We start from the raw sequence: 7,503 nt of genomic DNA, 5'->3' as shown, positions 1-7,503 counted from the left end.
ACACACACGCATCACTTACTACGTGCCTGATCCCGTGCTAAGCACTTTGCCAATATTATCTCACAGGAACCTTGGGAGGTTCTCCCCATTTCATAGATGAAGGAACTGAGGCAAACAGAGGTTAAGTGACATTCCCAGAATCACAGAGCTAGTCAGTGTCTGAAGTCAAATTTGAACTCAGGTCTTCCTGACTTCAGGCCCACATGTGTGACCAAAGGGTACCCTCCCTGGTTCCAGGCCCTGGAAGTCCTTTTCTCTCATTGTGGAGTCCTCATGATATTTCCCCCTATAGGTCCCTCCATTCGGGTGGGTGTCTGAGACCCAGTGCCTCTTGAAGATCTAAAGATGGTACTTCTCTCAAGCATGGGTGTCCATGACCCCTGAAGCTATACCCTAGTTTTCAGATGACTGTCTTTCCACATTTATCTTCAAACCTTAAAGTTTGATACTTAAAGATACTTAAAGTATCAACAGAGTTACTGTTATTTTTTAGTACAATAGGTGTGGCTGATGCTCATGTTTAAGGCTCCCCATCCTTGGCCTAAAGACTTTCTTCATTCCTTCCCCTTCCCCTTCTCCTTCTCTTGGAGGAGGGCCAGGCAATGGGGGTTAAGTGACTTGCCCAAGGTCACATAGCTAGTACGTGTCAAGTGTCTGAGGCCATATTTGAACTCAGGTCTTCCTGACTCCAGGGCAGTGCTCTATTCACTGCACCACCTAGCTGCCCCATTCTTTTTTTCTTTCTCCTTTTTTTTCTTCCTTTTTTTTCCCTTTCTCCTTTTCTTCTCCAGCTATTGGGATTTCAGGATCAGATATAACTGGAAGTTTTGTTACTTATAACTATTAAGTAATACAATTACTAACTAGATGATTCATTAGAACCTATAGTTAAAGGAAGAATGTCTCTTCACCAAAGAGCCAGCCTCATACCTTTCTGTGGCCTCTGATTATAAAACTCAAATCTAGCTTTATAACCAGAAGCCACATAAATGGAATGCTCTTCTCAGTGAAAGGATCATTATCTTTCCTTGACATGTCAGGAAAACAAGACTCAACTAACATGCCCACATTTAGATACTGCTTTCTGTTCTTCTGGGGATTAGCACCCTGGGGTCTGTGACTTGCCATGGTCGCCAGCAGCTTAGCGTCAGAGCTGGGATCCAACTCAAATCTTCCAGACTCCCAGCCCACCATTCTTACCACCAGACCAGGTTCCCTTCAGAATGTTCCTGCCTTGAAATTCTGCTACTTACTGGAACAAACTGAAATCTCACTCTCAAGGACTCCAGCTGAGGGACTGATCCTCCTTAAGACTAGTGGGCTCTTCCCAGATCCCAAAGCTACATTTTTATCTCTCCCTTCTCGCAGAGGAGGCAGGTTATCCGAGTGTCCGAATAATCTGCAAATTGAACAATAGAGAGGAATCAAGAGTTCATTGTTATCTCTGAACACTGTTAAAAAACCCTGACCTGGTTTTCTGTGTGGTGATGTGTTTTTTTGTGGGGATGGAGGGGTGATAAGTGATATAAATTATATTAATTCTAATATAATTTTTTGGTTTTTTATATTTTTTTTTATTTTTAGTTTACAACACTTGGCTCTACATAATTTTGAGCTCCAGATTTTCTTCCCTCCCTTCCCCCTCCCTCCCCACGATGGCATGGAATCCCATATAACTTTCACATATAACTTCATATTGAATTAATTTACACACTAGTCAAGTTATGGAGAAGAATTGTGATCAATGAAATGAATCATGAGAAAGAAGGAACAGGACCAAAAAAAAAAAAACCAACCCAAAAACAAAAACGAAAGAGAGAAAAAGAAAAAAAAAGGGGGAGGAAAAGGCTAGCATGAAGTGTGCCTCAATCTGCATTCATACTTCACAGTTTTTTCTCTGGATGTAGAGAGCATTCTCCATCGTGAGTCCTTTGGAGTTGTCTTTGCACCTTGTATTGCTGAGAAGAACGAAGTCTGTCAGGGTTGGTCCTCGCAGAATCCATATACCTGTGGTTGTGTATAATGTTCTCCTGGCTCTGCTCCGCTCACTCAGCATTATGTCATCTAGGTTTTTCCAGGTTGTTATGAAGTCCGTATCATCCCCATTTCTTATAGCACAATAGTATTCCATTACCTTCATATACCACAGCTTGTTCAGCCATTCCCCAATTGATGGGCATCCCTTTGATTTCCAATTCTTAACTACCCCAAAAACAGCCGCTATAAATATTTTTGTACATATGGGTCCTTTTTCCTGCTTGTGTGATCTCTTTGGGATACAACCCTAGAAGTGATATTGCTGGGTCAAAGGAATTCTAATATAATTGATTAACATCAATCATATCGATAAATTATATCAATTGTAAGCAATCCCTGATTCCCTTCAAAACACTTTCTATACAGCCCAATTTTCTGCTTTTCTGCTCTTTGCAGCTCATTATGGCACCCTCTTAAACTGCAATGTGAAAATCAAGTTCTGTCCATTCTAACTTTGCTCCTAGGATCACGGAACTTGGAGCAGAAGGGGAATCCTTAGATTCCTAGATCCTAGAATCCTCAGGATTCTAAGCTAGAAGGGATCTTAGAGGCCATTTAGTCCAACTTCTCATTTTATAAATGAGGAAACTGAGACAGAGAGAAGTTAAGTGATCTGCCTAGGGATACACAGGCCTTGTATCATCATGATTGGACCAAATATTGGAGGCCAAATTTGAACCCACATCCTCTGACTCCAGGTGACCCAGTGTGTAGAGTCTGGAAGTCAGGAAGACTTAAGTTCAAATCCTGCCTCACTATCTGTGTGACCCTGGGCAAGTCACTTCACCCTGTTTGCCTCAGTTTCCTCATCTGTCAAATGAGCTGGAGAAGGAAATGGCAAACCACTCCAGGATTTTCGCCAAGAAAACCCCAAATGGAGTCACAGAGAGTCAGACAGGACTGGAATGACCCAACAAAAACAACAGTGAAAGTTTCTGAATGTGAGATGCTGCTTTTCCCACTATAACATTTTGAGATCTTAAGGTGATAAGACCGAATGCCTTCTTTTTACAGATTAGGAAACCAAAGTCTGGAGATGTTAGATAATTTTATTCAAAGTGGCACAGCCAGAATTTGAACTCAGGTCCTATGATTTCACTCTTCCCAATGTTGCCAAACTGATGTGTGAAGCCCACTTACGTGAAAACAAAGAAAACAGGCTGCTGAGGTTTTATGTTTATGTTTCATGCTTAGCATTTGAACAAAGAAAGAGACTTTGGGAATGGAATTTGTCTTCATGAAATATACTCTTCCCCTACCCCTTTCCCCTTTCTCACTACAGTTAATTAGGGTAGAATATTCAAACTAAAAAAATGACATTTTGTAACGTATCACCAAGAACAACAAACATGCTTTCAGGTGGATGAAGTCCTACATTAACCTTAAAGGAGCTCCACCTTTACTCACCGAATAAAGAAGTGGCTCAATATATGGAATAATTAATTTGAATAAAAAACAATACACTGTTCTAGCAAATCATCTTCAAAAGTAGGGATTCTTCACTATAAGTCCATGAATTAAAAAAATTTTTTTGATAATTTTATCTCCATGAATTAGTTTTCTTTGTAATCCCTTTTGATTTTATTCATTTATGAACATGATTTTGAGGAAGGGTCCAGAGGCTTCACCAAGTGCCAAAGGGGACCAGGACACACACGAAGGCTAAGAGTCCATGTTTAAAAGGCTTGTTAAAGCTTTGTTTAACCATAGGTAGAAGATAAGAAAATCACAACTGTTGGAAAAGCAAAAATTCAGGAAGTGGAATTCTGCTTTGGCAAAGCATTTCCTAACTTTTTTCAAACACACAGAAAGGAAAGACTATAGACCTGAGTAGAATGGAATCTTAGCAGCTCCTATCTTTAAGTGTAGCGTGATAGAAAGAAAATACCCATTTAACATGTATGTATGTATATCATATCTGACTCTTTGTGACCCCATTTTGGGGTTTTCTTGGCAAACATACTGGAGTGGCTTTTCCAAAGATACTGGAATGCTTTTTTCTATTTCCTTCTCCAGTTCATTTGATAGATGAGGAAACTGAGGCAAACAGGGTTAAGTGACTTGCCCAGGGTCACACAGCTAGTAAGTGTATGAGGCTGGATTTGAACTCGGGTCCTCCTGACTCCAGGCCCAGTGCTCTATTCACTGCACCACCTAGCTTCCTGCTAATAAATTCTAATTGATTTGTTGACTTGCCCCAGCTTTCAGTGAGCTCATGGTGGGGATGGGGGGAGCGGGGAGAGAAGACCTGCCGGAGTTTTCCAGTGTGTATTGTTAATATATATTTTGCTTGATGGGAAGATCTTTCTCATCCATTAATAGGCCCATGTGACCTGCTTAAGTCACATGAGCCTGGGTCACAAGGGTTGCCATGCCCTCTGACCCTTAAGAAGTGTATATATACGTGGAGGTTGGCATTTGCTTTGGGGCCCACTCATTGGAAGAGTATGTGTGTGATTGTGTCGGTAAGCAAAATGGCCTTTGTTTTCTTTGAGTAACTCAGTTTATTTCATTAAGCCTTACTAGGTGCTGGGCCCTTGCGGCCCAAGGTGGGGCTAACTCCAGGGAGGGCCTAGTTTATTGCTAAGGGCATAAAGAGAGATAAAAACAGTATCTGCTACCAAGGTGCTCACAATCTGTTGGAGGAGATTACATCCAATCATCCATTCAAGGTATACACAAAGAGGGGAGGGCTAGTAAATGTTTGACAATCAGCTCTCTGAAAGCCTCGGCACACTTTTAAGTTTAACCTGCATTTTCCCCACCACTTCCTTAAATTCGGACAAACAAAAGCACAGTGAATGAAACCCTGATGTATAGTTTGCCAATTTCCGAGATTTAAATTCTCATACTGCAAATTTAACAATCAGCTCAAAAAGTTGAGTCCATTGTATAAATTGGAAATAATCTCAGAGGGAAAATACTTTTCCATTTTTATTTGCAACATTTAGTATGGTGCTTTGCACATATTGATGCTTTTTGTTCATTCATTCATTCATTCATTCATGAACAAATTAAGCTAGATGAAATCTATGTTCCCAACCAGCTCTATCTCACTCAGTAGCTGTTTAGGCAACGCAGAGCCAGAGTGAAATATAAAATGTCTAGTTAGCAGCCCTTTGAACTGCTTTATACGCTGATGTGATTTAAGTATCAGCCTCCCAGTAGATTTTAACAGTAGTTATAACTTTCTGAATCATGTTTTAAGTTTCTTTTTATCAAATGTGTATGCCCTGTGGTTGGCATTTCTTTTGTGTGTAAGAGTAACCTACTTGGATGAGAACAGATTTATATGGTGCATCAAGTAACCTTTACTTCCCACTTTTTGGGGGGAACCCCGAGACATAATAACCTAAGCTATATGTGAAACCATCCCAGAGCTCCGGGGTAAGCAAGGGTTTAACCATATGAGGAGTTTGAGAACAGGGTACCTAGTCCCATCTCATTAGAAGCCAGGCTCCCCAGGACCGAGCCGGTCCAAAACACGTGCTTACATACAACACAGGGAATGGGCTCTGTACCCCAGCCCCTGTGGTCCCAGCAGGAGTTCCTCAGGGTTAGACTGTCAATGAATGATCTGGGTGCAAAAAAATTTCTTTAAAAAAAACAAAACGAAACACAAAATTCTTCCACCAGTAGGTGGCAGGCTTTGCTAGCGCTACAAGACTTGATTCTTCTCAGTATTGGGCAAAATGAGATTGAGAAAAATTTACATTATGGAAGCCAGAGATTTAAAATATATTGGGATAGATCATCAGCTGTGGTGACCTCAGATGGAAATACAGCATTGCGCTGTGAAAAGAGCACAGAAGTTGGAGTCTGATGATGACTTCAAATTTTAGCTTTGCTCCTTGGCCCAGGGCAAATCACAACCTCTCTTGCGGCCTGTTTCCTCACCTGTCAAATGAAGGAGTTGGTCTCAATGACTTCTAAGGCTCCATCCAGGTCTATAGCTACGATCCTATGAACAGATGAATAATTTGCGTGACACTGTTCTTTTTGCAGAGTCTGCAACCGGAGGGTGGAAAGTTGGTTGGATTATCCATGTTATTGTCCCCAGGAGGCCAAAAGAATAAAACAGGGAATTTAACTTCCAACTTTAGTTCCTATTATTTATCATTTAATGAATGAATGAAAAAAGCATGTATTATGTGCAAAGCGCTGTACTGTTTTAAATGTAATTATTTAGTGAGTTACAGCAAGAAACATGGTACTCCAGAGAAGTTCCCGCCTAATTATAACACCATCTAGACTGGCCCATACCATGCTTATCAACCTTATAAATTCTGTAGCACACTTGTGAATTAGCCCACTTGTGAATTTAACTGGAGTAGCCAGATCATTTCCTGGAATCCCCCCCCCATAAGAAATGAGGATGTGGGGGAATACCTAGATCATTTTTGTTTTATATTTATATTTATTAATGAGAATTCATTATGACAGAAGTGAAATTAAAAACCCCCAGCAGGTTTGTACTCATATGGCCCACAATCAACTCATCTCAATCAACTCATTTTTATTAAATACCTATAATGTGCCAGGAACTGTGGTTAAGCAACAGGGATAAATGAAAGGAGAAAAAAACCCAAAACAAAACCTCAGGCTCTCTGCCAGTTGTGTGACTGTGGGCAAGCCACTTAAATTCCGTAGGAAAGTGGGTGAAATAAGATTTATCCCTCTCTGAGTTTGTTTCGTCTATAAAATGGAATGCTAGGACTTTTTGCTTACACCCTCTTCACAAGACTGTTACGAAGAAAGCGCTTTGTAAGTGAGAAAATGTTGAGTTACCCAGAAGACTCTAAGTTTCATGAGAGGAAGAGGAATATCGGCTCATAGTATAAACTTTGTAAAGGCCCCGAGGAATAGTAGATGCTTGCTCATTTCAAACCTTTTTGGATAGATGTCAAAGGAAAAAAGAGTTACTGAAGAGTTCCTTTCCAATTCCTAACCCAGAACTCCTATTCATGGGCATCATGGTAGGAACATGCCCACCCCAGGATACCTTGACACCAGAATCATCACGTCCTCCTTGAGGGTGCTTATAGTAGGGAGAAATCTTGGATCCTTGGCCAGACAGGACCTCATCATTTCCTGGCCTTTTCCAGACACCCTCCCCCTTCCTTCCTAACTTCCCTCTATTTCTAGCTTCCTTGTATGTTCACTCTCCTTGATGGCAGGGACTGTCTTGCTTGCTTCTATCTGATTCCCCAGTTTAGCACAGTACTATAGTAAGTTCCGGGTTACCTCATTGGCCAACTTCCTGACAAATACATTCTCCAAAAGGCATATTTGGACACTGTGACTCCTTGGGGGCATCCTACAATAAAACTTTTCTAGGGACATCCCCTCCATTCTTTGTGCAAATCCCAGTCCTTCCTTTCAGGTGTGTAATATGCAAAGGTTGACCTGTTGTTCCTCAGTCTGAAGTTGGTCCTGTTCCAGTATTGGTAATGAGTCCTCTGTTCA

The sequence above is a fragment of the Trichosurus vulpecula genome, chromosome 3 (genome assembly GCF_011100635.1).
Source record: "Trichosurus vulpecula isolate mTriVul1 chromosome 3, mTriVul1.pri, whole genome shotgun sequence".
NCBI classification, from domain to species: Eukaryota; Metazoa; Chordata; class Mammalia; order Diprotodontia; family Phalangeridae; genus Trichosurus; species Trichosurus vulpecula.
The sequence above is the reverse complement of the archived record's forward strand: the minus strand, read 5'-3'. Positions refer to the sequence as shown.